The sequence below is a fragment of the Bubalus kerabau genome, chromosome 21, assembly GCF_029407905.1.
Source record: "Bubalus kerabau isolate K-KA32 ecotype Philippines breed swamp buffalo chromosome 21, PCC_UOA_SB_1v2, whole genome shotgun sequence".
Lineage (NCBI taxonomy): Eukaryota > Metazoa > Chordata > Mammalia > Artiodactyla > Bovidae > Bubalus > Bubalus kerabau.
In genome coordinates, this window is record NC_073644.1 from 61933029 (window position 1) to 61950963 (window position 17935).

Here is a 17935-nt window from a genome sequence, read left to right on the forward strand (position 1 = left end):
CTGTGATTTACTTCACTCAGTATGATGATCTCTAGGTCCACCTCTGTGTGTGTGTCTGTGCTCCTTTAGGGGGTGGATGGGGGATGTTTGCTAAGATGGTCAAAACAAAGTAGCACAGACGAGGCAACTTAACGGAAGTTAGTTTTCTGGAGGCGGCAGTCTGCAGTCAAGGTTTCAGCGAGGCTGGCTTCTCCGGAGGCTTCTCTCCTTGGCTTGCAGATGGCCGTCTTCCCCCTAGGTCGTCATATGGTATTTCTTCTGTGTGTGCTGTGTCTAACTCTCCTCTTCTTAATGGGTATCAGTCAGGTTGGATTAAGACCACTTTAATGACCTCCTGTTAGCTTAATTACCTCCTTAAATGCCCCATCTCCAAATGCCTTCACACTCTGGAGCTCGGGGATTACTACTTTAACCTGTAAATTTCGGAGGGACACAATTCAGTGCATTCCAGTGGGTATGTAGCTTTAACAGCTTTATTGATGTGTAATTTGTGTGCTATAAATTTTACCCATTGTAAGTTCAATGAGTCTCAGTAAATTTGTATAGCCCTGTGACCATCACCATGATTCTGTTTTAGAGCCACATGGTCTTGTCCTAAATCTCAAAGAGCACAATGATGTAATGGGAATTTTGAATGGCAGCCCAATTGTTACATTCTAAATTCCTGACTAAAATTTATGTTTTAATAAAGGGTTAAAACATGAGCAAGAGGCAGGAAGCATGTGGGAAATCTCTGCACCTTCCCCTCAGTTTTGCCATGAATCTAAAACTCTTAAAAAAAAAAAAGTCTTGATAAAAGCAAAGCAAAACAAACTCAATTGCTTCTTGGCCTAAAATTTTTCATAATCAGTTAGAATCTGAAGCGCTGGGCTACCCACTGTGGGTTTTCACGTAAGGGTGAAGGCACACTCCCAAACAGTGGAGGGTTTCCTCTAACTGCTGAGAGTCAGTTTGATACAACAGTAAGAGCACTGGACCAGGAGCTGAGAGGCCCAGGTTTGCTCTGGGTCCTGTATTTTTCCCCACGTCCCCTCAACAAAAAACTCTGATCACCATATGTGGTTGATATAAGCGTTAAAGGAGATTACCTAGGTCAAAGTCCTTGCAGATTATAAATTGCAAGGGGAGTGTGAAATGATCTCACATTTTCAAGAGAAATAAAATGGAGTCCCTGATAAAACAGAATTAAAATAGACTCTTCTGAACTGTTAACGGTTTACCCAGTTACTTGGAAACAAGTATCTTGTTAGAACCTCAAACTTTATTATTTAAAAAAAAATTTTGTTGAAGTTTAGTTGATTTACAGTGTTGTGTTAATGTCTGCTGTGTAGCACAGTGATACAGTTATAGACATACATATGCTGCTGCTGCTAAGTCGCTTCAGTCGTGTCCGACTCTGTGCGACCCCATAGACGGCAGGCCACCAGACTCCCCCGTCCTGGGATTCTCCAGGCAAGAACATTCGAGTGGGTTGCCATTTCCTTCTCCAATGCATGAGAGTGAAAAGTGAAAGCGAAGTCGCTCAGTCGTGTCCGACTCTTAGCGACCCCATGGACTGAAGCCTACCAAGCTCCTTCGTCCCTGGGATTCTCCAGGCAAGAGTACTGGAGTGGGGTGCCATTGTCTTTCCTGATATATATATATATATATACACACACACACACGCACATTCCTTTTCATACTCTTTTCCATTATAGTTTATCACAGGATATTGAATGTAGTCCTCTGGGCCACACAGTAGGACCTCGCTGTCTATGCATGCTCTATATACTGGTTTGTATTTGCTAACGCCAAACTCCCAGTCCAAGCCTTCCTCTGTCCCCCCCGTAGCAGCCACAGCGCTGTTCCCTGTGTGTGCGGGTCTGTTTCTATTTTGCAAATAAGTTCACCGGGGTCATATTCTAGATTCTACATGTAAGTGATATATGGTGTTTGTCTTTCTGTCTGACTTATTTCACTTACTGTGATAATCTCTAGGTCCATCTGTGTTGCTGCAAATGACACTCTCGTTCTTTTTTATGGCTGAGTAGTATATCTATTTTGGTCATTAGATGCAAACAGCTGAGTCATTGGAAAAGTCTCCGATGCTGATAAAGATTGAGGGCAGAAGGAGAAAGGGCGTCAAAGGATGAGACGGCTGGATGACATCACCGATACAATGGACGTGAACTTGGGCAAACTTAAAGAGATGGTGAGGAACAGGGAGGCCTGGTGTGCTGCAGTCTGTGGGGTCGCAGAGAGTCGGACATGACTGGGTGACTAGACAACAGCACGGTGTGTGTGTGTGTGTACCACACGTCCTGGAGCATCCACCCCTCAGTGGACAGCTGACTGTGTACCACACCTCCTGGAGCGTCCACCCGTCAACGGACAGCTAGGTTGTCTCCATGGCTTGGGTCACTGTGGGCATAGAGGTGCCTGTATCGTTTTGAATCACACTTTTGTCTGGACGTATGCCTAGGAGAGGGTTTGCTAGACCATATGGCAACTCCAGTTTGAGTTTTTTGAGGAAACTCCATGGGTTTTCCATGGTGACTGCACCAATTTACAGCCCCACCAACAGTATAAGGAGGTAGAACCTTAAACTGGAAATTGGTTTGAGTGAGTGAAAGTCATTCAGTTGTGTCCGACTCTTTGCGACCCCATGGACTATATGGTCCATGAATTCTCCAGGCCAGAATGTGGGAGTGGGTAGCCTTTCCCTTCTCCAGGGGATCTTCCTGACCCAGGAATTGTCTCCTACATTGCAGGCAGATTCTTTACCAGCTGAGCCATCAGGGAAGCCCCTGGTTTGGTTTACAATTGGCTTGGTTTAAATTGGTCTACAATCTAATTATTCATGTGCCAAACCACCTAAAGAAATTGGCTCAAAAGCACAGAGAGATCAAGGTATATGTTGACTCTTAACAAATCAGGTCCATGGACAGAACTCATATTTCATAATACTTTTAGGTGTATCTCTTATTAGATTGCATTTACTTACACTGGGAAAGCTGTTTTCAGTTTGAAGTTTCCTTTGCTTTTGCTCCCAAGATTCTGTCCTGAAAGAGACCTGTATTGTTTAAGAATAGAGCGTGAAAAAAAGACATTTTACTCTACCATGTATCTCAGTTCAGATGAGGCTGACTTCAGTCAAAATACTCTGATGCTAAAATCGTACTTGGGTCTTAATGGAAACATATGTAGTGAGGCAGATTTATAGCGAATCGGTTTCTCATTAAATGGCTTCCTCAGCACCCATCATTTTCACAGAGATTTTTGGTACTTGGAGCAATGCACAGGAGTAGAAGCTAGGCTGCTCTGCAGACTGAAGAGGGCATGCAGCAGAGGGCGTGAGCGCGGGAAACGTGTGGGGACAGGCGGGGCGGTTCTTAGGCAGACGTTTGAGGAAAGGATGTTAATCCCTCACAGCTGCAGTGCTCACGGATCTCTCTAGCTTTTGTGAAAGAGTTCACTGAGGGGTTGAGTGTGCCAATTGTGAACCAATGGCGATTGCAACTCGAAGTACGAGCAAGTACTGGTTAATTATGTTTAGAACTGAGGACCGTCAATTCTTAGATTGAATCACTCAAATTCTAAAAAACTGGTGTATTCTGAAGACCGTGAAATCTTATATACATGATGAAACGTCTTTCTTTCTAAATGAATTTGCTTTTTCAAATGGAAACCATTAGCAGAGCATTGAACCATAGGTGGAAAGAAATCAGATAACAGAAAGTTCTGTTCATTTCCCCAGGATGTTAATTTTAAGTACTCTTTTTACAAACAGGTCTGTCTTAATGAACTTGCTTTTCCTTTATTAAAGCTGAAGTCTAGCCTGGTAATGGAGCACAGTGTCTTAACACACATACTGTTTTCTGGAAGGCCATTGAAAACAGCTGGAGCTAAGAGTCCCCAGATACCAAGGCCATGGCTAAATGATAAAAGACAAGGGGAGGATCCAGTGCAGCCTCTGCATTAGATGGGTACCTCAAGGGAAGAGCAAAATGTTATTTCTTCGGAATCCATAGAGTATATTTTGCTCTGTAGATAAAGGTGGGAGAGAGATGCTGGAATTATTTTAGTTATTAAGAGTTATGTGTGATTATGCTCATTAAAAACAAACATGGGTGGAACCTCAGAAATCAGAAGTGGTAGCAAGGCAGTGTATGCCTTTTGAGCATGTAAGTAAGGTAAGTCCAAAGTCTGCTTCTGAAACTCCTAGCAAGTTATGAGGTTGGTGAAATTGACCTAAGCTTAGTCTTTTGTTTCTAATCAGAAACTCTGCCCTTAATTCTTATTCATTTTAAAACAGGAGTGAATAAAAACCTGACATTTTTCCAAGCCCAGGTTTCCCACATTGTTGTTTCTTTTCATTAAAATTGTCTATAACAGTCACCTCTAGATACTTCTCTGATTAGTGAGATGTGGTATATTATAAAGGCACCTACTTCTACCGAGATTTAGACAAGTGTGTTAAGCAATCAGTTTTACCCCCGAACAGTGTCACAGGAGAAGCTGGGTTTGTGGATGATCACTCTGAGCAGTGTTCCTTGTAAGCAGTGGCCGTGAACTCGGGAAGTTACATGCTTATTTTCTCGGCACAGTTGCACATTCCTGAACTATAAAAAGCTGTTGGTGCCCTCCAGGTTTCAGATGGTGCCCACGAGTCCATCCTCATTCTTGGGGTGTCAGCTCTTCCCCTGGTGGGTGGAAGATAGTTCCTCTTTGGTAGAAGCGTGGGTCGGTCGTTCCCTTATCGCTGTGCAGCTGCTGCCTGTAGAAGACTTTGAGGACATCCCTGTAGATGGGATAAGCCGATGTAGGCAGAAGGGCATCTCCTAGGGAGTGCTCCCTGAGGAACACTTGCAGGGAAGAGGGAAAAGGTAGGAAAACCTAAATCTACTGGCGACCTTCAGTAGAAGCAATGAGATAAACCACAAATCAGTCTTAAATACATGAAGGGCCAAGTTTTCTAAGTCAAATTGGTACTCAGTTATGCATGTTGAAAACTGTGTCCTAAAGAGGGAGACAGGTTTCTAAATATGACTCACTAGCATCAATGTGTGCTTGCTTTTTTACTCAGCAAATGTTTATTATTGTCAAATGCAGTCCTAGGATCCTGTCAATTATTAGAGTGAGTGAAAGTCGCTCAGTTGAGTCCGACTCTTCGACCCTTTGGACTATACAGTCCATGGAATTCTCCAGGCCAGAATACTGGAGTGGGCAGCCATTCTAGGGAAGCTGAGCCACCAGGGGATTATTAGAAGATCATGAATAAGACATGATCTCTGTCAAGATGGGACACAAATTGATAAAGGTCTTAATCTCAAAGGAGTATTTGAATGATTTTATAAAAGCATTCTTTAGGAAATGTCATTATAAACCCAAAGTATACACATGAATTATAAACCTTTTAGTGGCTTCATCATGAAACATTAAACATGAAGAGATATATATATTATATAATATAACAGTTAATATTCATTTGCTATAGTACTATGATATCAACTGTATATTAAAATAAGCTCATCTCTATCAGCGAAAATATGCATTTTTTTCCACTTTGATAATACTTAACAAAGACAACTAATCATTTTTAATAGAATGTTTTATTTTGTATTGGGGTAGAGCTGATTAACAATGTTGTGATAGCTTCAGGTGGACAGCAAAGAGATTCAGCCGTGCATATACATGTATCCATTCTCCCCCAAAGCCCCCTACCATCCAGGTGGCCACGTAACAGTGAGCAGAGTTCCCTGTGCTACAGTAGGTCCCTGTCGGTTATCCATTTTATTTTAAAATATTCGTTTAGTTTTGGCTGTGTCGGGTCTTAGCTGTGGCCCAAGGGCTCCTGTTCAGCTGCGGCTCAGGAGTTAATGGCAAGAGGACTTTGTTGCCCTGTGGCGTGTGAAATCTTAGTTCCCTGACCAGGGATCAAACTCACGTCCCCTGCACTGGAAGGTGGATTCTTAACCCCTGGGCCCCCAGGGAAGTCCCTAGTTATCCATTTTAAATCTAGCAGTGGGTACATGTTGATCCCAGGCTCCCTAACTACCTCTTCCCTCCATCCTTCCCTCCCAGCAACCATAAGATCATTCTCTAAGTCTGTGAGTCTGTTAAGACAACTAACCTTTAAAAGCCTTACTAGGACCCCTGGATTTAGTTGGATTTATACAGATGAGCACTTGGTTAAATTTGAAAGTAATTTGAAATTTCCTAAGACTCGATATCCTTTAACGTAATTAGCTTTTACTCTGTATCTTGACTTTAGACTGTGGTGAGTACCATATCTGGATCTCCTTTGTAAATATTTTCTTGTTCTCATAAAAGAGAAATAGAAAACAGTTACTTAATCTTATGCTTCCCAGGTGATGCTAGTGGTAAAGAACCTGCCTGCCAATGCAGGAGATGTAAGAGACGTTGGTTCGATTTCTGGGTCTGGAAGATCCCCTGGAGGAGGGCATGGCAACCTACTCCAGTATTCGTGCTGAGAATGCCATGGACAGAGGAGCCTGGCGGGTCCATAGGGTTGCAGAGAGTTGGATGTGACTGAAGAGGCCTGGCACGCATGCATGCATTCTTATGCTAAGAACAAGCAAGCTCATGAACACAAATTCAGTAGCAGTGACAACGATGGACTTCAGCTTCTGAGCACGTGAGTCCTGACTGCTCATGTGGGGCCGAGCCACCAAGGAGACACCAGAGTGGACCCTGAATCCCCAACCTAAACCTCCGGGTGGCATTTTTATCACAAGATCAGATGTAGACACTGAGCTGCAGAGAAGTGAAAGTCATCATTAACGCTTTGGATTAAGGACAAGCCCAGAGAAGTGACTAGAACTCTTGAGTCTTTTGTTGTGGTTGTTAAAAAATACATTTTATTTTAGACTTTATTTTGTATTGGGGTAGAGCAGATTAACAATGTTGTGACAGTTTCAGGAGAACAGGGAAGGGACTCAGCCATGCATATACGTGTGTCCATTCTCCCCCAAACCCCCCTCCCATCCAGGCTGCCACATAACACTGAGCAGAGTTCCCTGAGCTCTACAGTAGGTCTTTGCTGGTGATCCATTTTAAATATGGCAGTGTGTACATGTCCATCCCAAAGTCCCTGACTCTCCCTTCTCCCTGGCAACTGTAAGTTCATTTTCTAAGTCTGTGAGTCTCTTTTGTCAGTAAGTTCATTTGTATCATTTCTTTTTAGATTCCACATATAAGGGATGTCATATGATACTTCTCCTCTGTCTGACTTACTCCACTCAGAATTCTTGAGTCTTAACAAGCTGCTCTGATCCTTGGCTCTGGTTTTCCTCTAAATTAAGTCATGGAGCATAATTTTGTCTAGAAGAGAAATTCTATTCTTTAAAGCTTAACGTCCACTCCCAAAATTTACTCAAGGCTACATCCAAGTACCATGTATTCAAGAGAAAGCATCTTTAAAATCTTCCCCCCAGTACTAAGTGTACTGGATTTAAGGTGCAATGGAATAACTAGCTGTAGAAATAAAACATGTAGGATGTAGACGTAAATTTAAATTTTTGTTAACTTATATTCAAGCTAAAAAACTGTTACCCTGTTCTTCATTGTAATTTAGAATAGATCATAAAAGACTGTCCCAAACCTCCAACTTTAATCAGGTCACTTATCAGAGTGAAAATTTTTAAAACAAAAAAAATATCTACACAATTCTGCTGGAAGAGACCTCCCTCAAGATACACATTTGTTCATCTTCCCCCCACCACCCCACCTTGGTCACTGTTAAGGCCAACATTTTCAAGTTTCCAGAATGTTTTACGACTGGTATTGCAGAGCGTTCTCAAGTAGGTCAGAAGAAAAAAATCCTTTAATGATGATCTTCATGCCCTGCTTTGATGGCAGGAAGCATAGAGGCCAAGCAAAGAATAACCACTTTTGTGCTAAGAGCCATACTTCATTTAGTGTTTTGAGAAACACAGCACACGTAATTCAGACTCAAGGTGTTTAGTCTTATAATTAGTCACAGAGTAGCAGGAACCTTTGCACTTTCTGCTGTCTGAAAAGTGCATTCGGCTCTTAACCGCTTCTATTCTGATGGCTCCGATTTTGTCTGTACTGAAGTGACTTTCACATTTCTGGACTGCTGAGAGCTGCACAAATTCCTTGGTGTCCAATGTCCAGAGATGCTATGCCATGGAATGGGAGACAGCCCTCTTTCCAGAAGAATATGGGGCATATGGACGACAGCGTCTTTTGTGTGCGGCTCCTGGGAGGCGTGAGTCGGATGTTGAACTATTGGCACCCCTGGGACATTTTCTTAAAAAAATTTTTTTTTTAATTAAAAGAGATTTTTCACCTGAAGTTTGGTTGATTTACAATTGTGTTAGTTTCAGGTGCATATCAAGGTGATTTAATTATAAATATATATGGGTTTTTTCCCATTATATATTAGGTATATATATGGGCTTTTTCCCATTTTAGGTTATTACCCATTATAGGTTATTATAAGACATTGAATATGGTTCTCTGTGCTATACAGCAGCTTGCTGTTTTCACATTTTACATATAGTAGTGTGTATTTGTTAATCCCAAACTCCTAATTTATCCCTCCTCACCCCCTTTCCTCTTTGGTAACCATAAGTTTGTTTCTATGTCTGTGACTCTATTTTTGTTTTGTAAATAAGTTCATATGTATCCTTTTTTTAGATTCTACATGTAAGTGACTTCGAATGATATTTGTCTTTGTCTGACTTCTCTTAGTATGGTGATCTCTAAGTCCATCCATCTTGCTACAAATGACATTATTTCACTCATTTTTATGGCTGAGTAATATTCCATTACACACACACACATATACCATGTCTTTTTTATTCATCTGTTGATGGATATTTTGGTTGCTTCTATATCTTGGCTATTGTAAATAGTGCTGCTAATAAAGGGGTATATGGATCTTTTAGAAGTAGAGTTTTTATCTTTTCTGGGTATATCCCTAGGAGTGGGATTGCTTAATCATATGGCAACTATATTTTTAGTGTTTTAAAAAACCCTCTAGGACATTTAAATGCTTTAGGGGAATAACAGGGAAGAATCATTTATTCCAAATATGTCACACAATCAAGTTATGTTTATCTGTTCAAATATTTTCTTTTAAAAATATTGAAATAGTTCAAACATATAGAAAAAGAATGTATTTGTTCATTTAATAAATATCTTTTGCAAGTCTACTACATGCCAACAACTGATCTCCAGCTTAGGATACATCAGAAAACCCTATAGACAAGAGCCCTGCCTTTATGGAGAATATGTTCTAGCAGAGGAGAGAGGCAATAAAGAATTACTGCAGAGACAGCCCTGACTAGGTGATGGGGAACAAGAGGACCGGGTTTAGACAGTCCCTTTGTGGTGGTGAGCAAGAAAGCAGGATGTGTGTGTCTAGCTGTTGGTGGGGTGGGGTGGGTGTTGTCAGGGAGGCTCGGGAAGTTCCCTGGGGTCCATGTTCTCTGGGAAGTAGAAGCAAGGTCAGCAGAAAGTGAGGATGGGGAGGGGCTGTTGGAGATTTGAGGATAGAAGCTGAAGGTGTGAAAAGTTTATCTATTTAGTACAAGAGTACTATGTAACAGATGCTTATAAACTGCAGATTAAACAGATACTATTTTGCCATAGTTCGTTCAGATTTCTTTTAAAATAGTTACAGAGATAGTCAAAGGAACTCTCCACTAATCCTTGTATCCTTTCCACCCTTCCAAAGATGACCATTCTCTTGAAGCTGGTCTGTGCGATACCCAAGCAAGTTGTTCAAATGATTACTGTTTAAGTTGGATCTGAAGTTGCTTGTTTCTCTGAGAAACTGAAATGAACAGGGTTTCCCTGTTCAGGGAAAACCCTCCCCCCACAACCTCCCACCTCCACTCCCCCCCACCCCCCCACCCTCCAACCCCTGCCTTGATTGTTTTGTTTTTTTCAATTGTGGTAAAATATACAAAACATGAGGGCTGCCCAGGTAGCTCAACTGGTAAAGAATCCACTGCGATGTAAGTGGTTCAGTTTGTGGCTCGGGAAGTTCCCCTGGAGAAGGGACAGGCTACCCTCTCCAGTGTTCTTGGGCTTCCCTGGTGGCTCAGAGTGTAAAGAATCTGCCTGCATTGCAGGAGACCTGGGTTCAATCCCTGGGGTGGGAAGATTTCCTGGAGGAGGGCATGGCAACCCACTCCAGTATTCTTGCCTGCAGAATCCCGTGGACAGAGGAGCCTGGTGGCCTACAGTCCATGGGGTCGCAAAGAGTTGGACATGACTGAGCAACTAAGCACAGCACATACTAAACAGTACTCACCATTTTAACCTGTGTGAGTGTATAATTCGGTGGTGTTATATCTACACACAGGGTTGTGTAACCATCACCACTATCCACTTCTAAAACTTTTTTGTCCTCAACATAAGCTCGGTACTCATTAGACAACAACTCCCTTTTCTCCCCTCCCCTTCCATCAACCTGGGACAACCCAGTTCTGCTTTCGGGCTCCATGAATTTGCCTCTGCTAGGGACTGCACATAAATGGAATCATACAATATTTATACTTCTGTGTCTGGTTTATTTCACTTAGCGTAATGGTTTCAAGGTCCATCCATGGTGTGAAGTGAAGTCGCTCAGTCATGTCTGACTCTTTGCAGCCCCATGGACTGTAGCCTACCAGGCTCCTCCATCCATGGGATTTATAGGCAATAGTACTGGAGTGGGCTGCCATTTCCTTCTCCAGGGGATCTTCCCGACCCAGGGATCGAGCCCAGGTCTCCCGCATTGTAGACAGACGCTTTACTGTCTGAGCCACCAGGGAAGCCCATGGTGTAGCATATACCTAAAGTTCCTTTTTATGGCTGCTATTTTTGGCAGGCCTTTAGTATCATATAACCTGATTGCAACAGTCAGAGCGTAGGTACCGGGGCACAAGGAAAAAACCCTGGTGATGTTTTCTGTTTTCCTTTTCATGGCCCCATGTCTGTCTCCTGTAGTTGCCAGCAAAAATCAATCTTCGTAAATACTTCTTGAGCTCTTTCATGAGCATCACCTATAAGCCACAGTGAGTTGATACCGTAAGGCAGGACCCTGTTCCCAGCTGTGTATCAAGACCCTGGAAGCCTGCCAGGCTCCTGGCCCTGAGACCATGCTTGCCATGAATTCTCTCTGCTGGGCTGAGTGGGCAGGTGCAGAGGAAGATGGCAACTGGATATCAAAAGCAGCTGCTGCTTGCTGACCGGAAATGGCCATCACAAGTGAAGGGTCGAGCAGAAGTGTTTTGGTAATGGTTTCTTCAGCTTCCCTCCTTGAAAAGAAACAATCTTTAAAATGACAGAGCCTCCAAAGATAGAGAACACAAATTACAGTAATTGTGTATAGGATTTTAGAACAGTGCATTCTGCGACTTAATGGATGGATGACTTTTGAAGTTTGAAAGACTTGGATTCAGTAATACTACAGTTTACAATCACTGGGTCATTTTATCTCCAAAGTTTTGTGTTTTAGAAAGAATTCTGCCTCACTTTCTGGGTATGTTTCCTCAGAAGAACTAATGCTTAAAAAATATTTTCTAAAAGTCTTAGAATGAGATATTCTCTTTGAAATGAGAAAACGGTTAATTAAAAGATTAATTTTTAGGACTTCCCTGGTGGTCAAGTGGCTGAGACTCTGAGCTCCCCGGTTCAACCCCTGATCAGGGAACTAGATCCCACCTTCTGCAGCTAAGAGTTTGCCCGCCACAGCCACCAACACAGCCAAAAAAAGAAAAAGAAAAAGATTCGTTTCATCCTTCTTGTTAAATATAAAGTGGCCTGTGCTTTCTATATTAGAGCCTGGCTATTTCTCACAGGTGATTCTTATTACTGATAACAGTAAGCAACTTGTTTTCTTTAAAGCTTAGTATATGCCAGTGCGCGGGTAGGTATTTACTCACATCCTTAGTGTTTGTAACTGTTCTACGAAGTAGGCAATATATTCATTATCATTAAACTTGAGGAAATTGAGGCTTAGCACAGTTGCAACATAAATTGCAAGACCATGATTCAAGGCAGGCATTATCCAAGGCTGGTTACTTCATTCTTGGTCACTACACTGCGTTAGGTTATCAGAGGAAGTTCAGGAAGGAAGGGCAACGGGAACAGTTTGGTCAAACACCTCGTTTTGCAAATCAGTTCTCTGAGGCTTTGCCCTGTGCCCACTGGGCAGGTTAATGGCAGAGTCAGAGCTAGGACTGCAGGCTCCCAAGGCCAGAAGACCCTTGTGCCTTCCTGCAAGATAGTGTGTATTTTCTTATAACCTACTGTCTATCCAAAGGCTTAAATACCAAAACTCTTCTGAATACTAAGACCTAAAACAGTAAGTTGAAGAAGGACAAGCTGGCAGATGAAGTATCATGACTTTTCTAAAAAGAGATAAATGATTTGCTATTTCAAGGTGTTTACTAATGTTGTAACCACATTGTTAGAACTTCTTTTAAAAATTTTTTAATTTATTTTTTATGAAGGCGCAGTTGATGTACAACATCGTTTCAGGTGTGCACCACAGTAATGCATAATTTTTAAAGGTTGTATCCATTTATAATTATAAAATATTGGGTTTTTCGCTGCATTGTACAATATGTCCTGTAGATTATTTATCTTTAGAGGCGTTTCTTTCCTCACTGCACCCTATCTGCCTTCTCTTCTCCCTTCTTTTCCCCTCCTCGAGTTCCTCAGGCTGCCCTTAAACAGCAAAACATCCCTGGGTTGGGAAGATCCCCTGAAGAAGGGCATGGCAGTCCTCTCCAGTATTCTTGCTTGGAGAACTCCGTGGACAGAGGAGCCTGGTGGGCTGTAGTCCACGGGGTTACAAAGAGTCGGACACGACTGAGCGACTAACACTCTCGCTTCTTTCATCTCACTCCAAAGGCAACGCCTGTTTTGGACAATGCTGTCATCTGGTTAAAAGGAAGTTCCTTGGACCTAGTAGAGAGAAATCAAAGCAGAATTTCCAAGACAGAAATATCCCACCCCCTCAACTGGCAATAGTAATCCTAAGTTCTGTGCTGGCTGTGAGAAACTGGAGCAATCATTTGTGTTTCAGCACCAAGATGAGTCCCTAGGTAGCCTTTGTTATTTTTTTTCTACATTTAATGTCAATGTCCAATGTATTTTTTTTTTGTAAATTTCATTGAAGTAGTGGCTCAGATGGTGAAGAATCTGCCTGCATTGCAGGAGACCTGGGTTTGATCCCTGGGTTGGGAAGATCCCCTGGAGAAGGGAATGGCTACCCACTCCCGTATTCTTGCCTGGAGAGTTCCATGGACAAAGGAGCCTGGGGGCGCTATAATCTGTGGGGTCACACAGAAGTAAACATGAGTGAGCCACTAACACTTTCATTTTCATAGTTTCTTTACAATGTGTGTTAATTTATTCTGTAGAGCAGAGTGACTCAGTTACACACACACACACACACACACACATATATGCTGCTGCTGCTGCTAAGTCGCTTCAGTCGTGTCCGACTCTGTGCGACCCCTTAGACGGCAGCCCACCAGGTTCCCCCGTCCCTGGGATTCTCCAGGCAAGACCACTGGAGTGGGGTGCCATTTCCTTCTCCAATGCGTGAAAGTGAAAAGTGAAAGTGAAGTTGCTCAGTTGTGTCCCACTCTTCGCGACCCCATGGACTGCAGCCTACCAGGCTCCTCCATCCATGGGATTTTCCAGGCAAAGTACTGGAGTGGGGTGCCATTGCCTTCTCCGATATATATATATGGGGTACACATATATGGGGGCTCAGAGATGGACACAACTGAGTGACTAACACTTTCACTTTTACGCTCATAGTTTATTTACAACGTGTATTAATTTCTTCTGTACAGCAGAGTGACTCAGTTACACACACACACATACACACACATATATATATGGGGTACACATATATGGGGGCTCAGAGGTGGACACAACTGAGCAACTAACACTTTCACTTTTATGCTCATAGCTTATTTACAATGTGTGTTAATTTCTTCTGTACAGCAGAGTGACTCAGTTGTGTGTGTATATATGTTTTTTTTCATTCTCTCTTTCCATCATGGTTTGTCACAGGATACTGACTATAGCTCCCTGTGCTATACAGTGGGACCTTGTTATATATCAAGAATTCTTATTCACAATGGACCTCCAGGACCATCTAAGCTTTGCTCCTGGTTGGCACCCATGAAAGAGCTAAAGGTCCCATTGCATACTTTACACTTTTCCCTTCTGGGAAGATAGTGAATGTGCAGCTATGAGGAACTGACATGCGACATTGTCAACCTCAGTTCTGCCACTCAGCCATCTCCCCGTTACTCAAGGGCCATCAGTGATAATGCCCAGTGCACCTTAATCCTCAGTATCCACTTGGCTCCTCAAGCCGTTTAGCTGCTGCTGTATTTCAGGGTGTGGAGGGCAGGTGGGATGGGAAAGGAGGACAGTAGGCGCCTCCTGAGAACTGAGGGAGTTTATGTTCACACTCTGCTGCTCAAGATGCTTCTGTTAAGTTTTGCAGAGGCCTGGTTTTGCGGAGAAGGCACACAGGAGCCCAGGGTCAAACGCTGGGGTGGCTGAATGCTGGAAAGGAATAGCAGCTGGTCTGCCCGTCAGTGGGGCTCCCACAGCCCGGGTGGGTGGGAGGCGCAGCCGCCACCAAGCACACACACCTGGACATGACAGCGCTGGTGGTTTTATCTGCAAAACAGGAAAGCCTTATATAGCAAAACCTCATTGAACAGGAAGCCAGGAATCCAAAGCCCTCATTAACCAGTGACTCTTGTAACCAACTGATCAGGCGTCTCAAATACTTGTACTTCATGTTCCTGCTGTTAAAAAAAAAAAAAAAACACCACCACCCAAACCTCAGAGCTCAGTGTGCACCCACTTTCGGAAAGTACAAGAGATCTTTTGATATATCTCGCTATATGGTACTTATCCCCTGGTTTCCCTTGACCATTTTTATGACTAATATCCCTTTGCCTTAATCACACTCTCTACTTATCCTACACCATTTGTATACTATGCAGTTTTACACATGGCTTCACAATTCCTTCTGAAACAAAACAAGAGGAAAGTAATAATTCGAAATACACCCCCCCACCCCCCGCCAAATGTAGCCTCCTTAAAAAGTCCGCACACCAACAATGGTTTGTTCATTTCTGCCTGCTAACGACCTCCAGCCCTGTAAACTGCAGTAACTTCGTGTAACCTGGTATAACACTGCCTGCTCCGCCACACCTGAAACCTCGGTCTGTATGTGCAAGAGTATTTCCTCTTTGTCTATTCTCTACCTCAGCCCCATCCCACCTTTAGTTGGAAGACTGAAAGCTCTCTCTCTCTTTTTTTACTGCCATATTTCTTAAATGCAACTTCTTGAAAATGAATCTTCTAAATATTTTGGAGTCCACCCTATTTATTTTTTTCTGGTTCTAGTTCTGTTCAGTCCTGTGTTTGTCTAGCAGCAATGGCAATGCATTCTTTAAAATTTTGATTTGCATAATTTTAGGTTGTCCAATCCAGGGGCTTTTAGTACATTTAGGGCTGTGCACCATCATTGCGGTCTAATTCCAGAACATTTCATCACCCAAAAACAATCCTGCACCCTGTAGCAATCATTCCTTAATCTCCTCTTCCCCAAGCTTCTGGCAGCCAATGATCTACTTTCTCTCTCTATAGATGGCTGTATTCTGCGTATTTCATATGGATGTAACCACACAGTGTGTGAGCTTTCTTACCTGGCTTCTTTCACTTAGCATCCTGTTTTCAGGGTTTATCCATATGCATATATAGATATATACCCATATGTATCGGTACTTTGTTCCTTTTTATGGCCAAATAATATTCCCTGTGTGGATGGCCCCATCCGTTTATCCATTCACCAGTTAATGGATACTTGGGAATAGTTTCTTCATTACTCAATTCCCTTGCCTCCTTGATTTCTTCACATCCATGTGTAATTTATACCATGTCCAGGACTACTTTCTTTCTTTCTTTCTTGGCCACTCTGCATGGCTTGTGGGGTCTTAGCTCCCCAACCAGGGGTTGAACCTGTGCCCCCTGCAATGGAAGCACAGAGTCGTAAGCCCTGAATCACTCGTGGAGTCCCAGCAATGCTTTCTTACAATTCTGATCACAACATCCTGTATTAAAAAACCCGTGAAGACTCGTCAGTGGTTGACCTACAGAAAGAAGTCCTCATTCATCCTATTTTAGTCCCCTTGTCTTTATTTCCTACACAGATGTCCTGTGTGGACAGATTCTCGTGCCACGCACCTTCCCACTTTGGGTCTCTGCTCCAATCAGTGTAACCTCCTCCCTGTATGAATGGTGAATTCCCTCCAGCCTTCCCTTTGAAGCCTTCCCCAAGCCTCTCTGGGAAAACAGACCATGCTTCAGCACTGTCTTCATTTTCCTTCACTGAAATAGCCATGATCTGATATGATAACTGGTTTACCCCTTGATCGTCACTCCTGCATACAGCGTGAGCACTTTGAGGAAAATGCATGTTTCTTATTCTGTAGCTCACTCAAAGAAGATACATGATCAGTGATTATTTATTTCACGTGTGCACCTTTGTTGGCCAGCAAGGAGATCAAGCCAGTCAATCCTAAAGGAAATCAACCCTGAATATTCATTGGAAGGACTGATGCTGAAGCTGAAAATCTGATACTTTGGCCACCTGATGCGAAGAGCCCTGGAAAAGACCCTGATGTTGGGAAAGATTGAGGGCAGGAGGAGAAGGGGACGACAGAGGATAAGATAGTTGGATGGCATCAGTGACTCAATGGATATGAGTTTAAGCAAACTCGGGGAGACAGTGAAGCCTGGCTTGCTGCAGTCCATGGGGTCTCAAAGAATTGGACATGAAAGAGATGGGAATACCAGGTCAGACCACCTGACCTGCCTCTTGAGAAATCTGTATGTAGATCAGGAAGCAACAGTTAGAACTGGACATGGAACAACAGACTGGTTCCAAATAGGAAAAGGAGTACGTCAAGGCTGTATATTGTCACCCTGCTTATTTAACTTCTATGCAGAGTACATCATGAGAAATGCTGGGCTGGAAGAAGCACAAGCTGGAATCAAGATTGCCAGGAGAAATCTCAATAACCTCAGATATGCAGATGGCACCACCCTTATGGCAAAAGTGAAGAAAAACTAGAGATCCTCTTGATGAAAGTGAAAGAGGAGAGTGAAAAAGTTGGCTTAAAGCTCAACATTCAGAAAACTAAGATCATGGCACCCACTCCCATCACTTCATGTCTAATAGGTGGGGAAACAGTGGAAACAGTGTCAGACTTTATTTTTTGGGCTCCAAAATCACTGCAGATGGTGACTGCAGCCATGAAATTAAAAGACGCTTACTCCTTGGAAGGAAAGTTATGACCAACCTAGATAGCATATTCAAAAGCAGAGACATTAGTTTGCCAACAAAGGTCTGTCTAGTCAAGGCTATGGTTTTTCCAGTGGTCAAGTATGGATGTGAGAGTTGGACCATAAAGAAAGCTGAGTGCTGAAGAACTGATGCTTTTGAACTGTGGTGTTGGAGAAGACTCTTGAAAGTCTCTTGGACTGCAAGGAGATCCAACCAGTCCATCCTAAAGGAGATCAGTCCTGGGTGTTCATTGGAAAGACTGATGTTGAAGCTGAAACGCCAATAATTTGGCCATCTGATGTGAAGAACTGAGTCATTGAAAAAAACCCTGATGCTGGGAAAGATTGGGGGCAGGAGGAGAAGGGGACGACAGAGGATGAGATGGTTGGATGGCATCACCAACTCGATGGACATGAGTTTGTGTAGGCTTCAGGAGTTGGTGATGGACAGGGAGGCCTCGCGTGCTGTAGTCCATGGGGTCGAAAAGAGTTGGACACAACTGAGTGACTGAACTGAACTGAACTAGCGCCTGAACAACAACAACAGCACCCGTTGTTTGCCCTTTACTAGGAAACTTTGACG

General features: G+C 43.0%; 2 long non-coding RNA genes across 2 annotated transcripts; one reads left to right on the forward strand and one right to left on the reverse strand.

Moving 5' to 3' along the window:
- Positions 1–331: 331 nt before the first annotated feature.
- Positions 332–3398, reverse strand: LOC129635809 (uncharacterized). Its single transcript, XR_008706469.1, has 3 exons — positions 2984–3398; positions 1963–2087; positions 332–413 (listed from the first exon to the last, which is right to left on the reverse strand). It is a non-coding gene; the product is annotated as an uncharacterized LOC129635809 (long non-coding RNA).
- On the forward strand, positions 396–8458 carry LOC129635808 (uncharacterized). The gene is made up of 4 exons (XR_008706468.1): positions 396–454; positions 2052–2191; positions 3806–4172; positions 6351–8458. It is a non-coding gene; the product is annotated as an uncharacterized LOC129635808 (long non-coding RNA).
- Positions 8459–17935: the final 9477 nt, after the last annotated feature.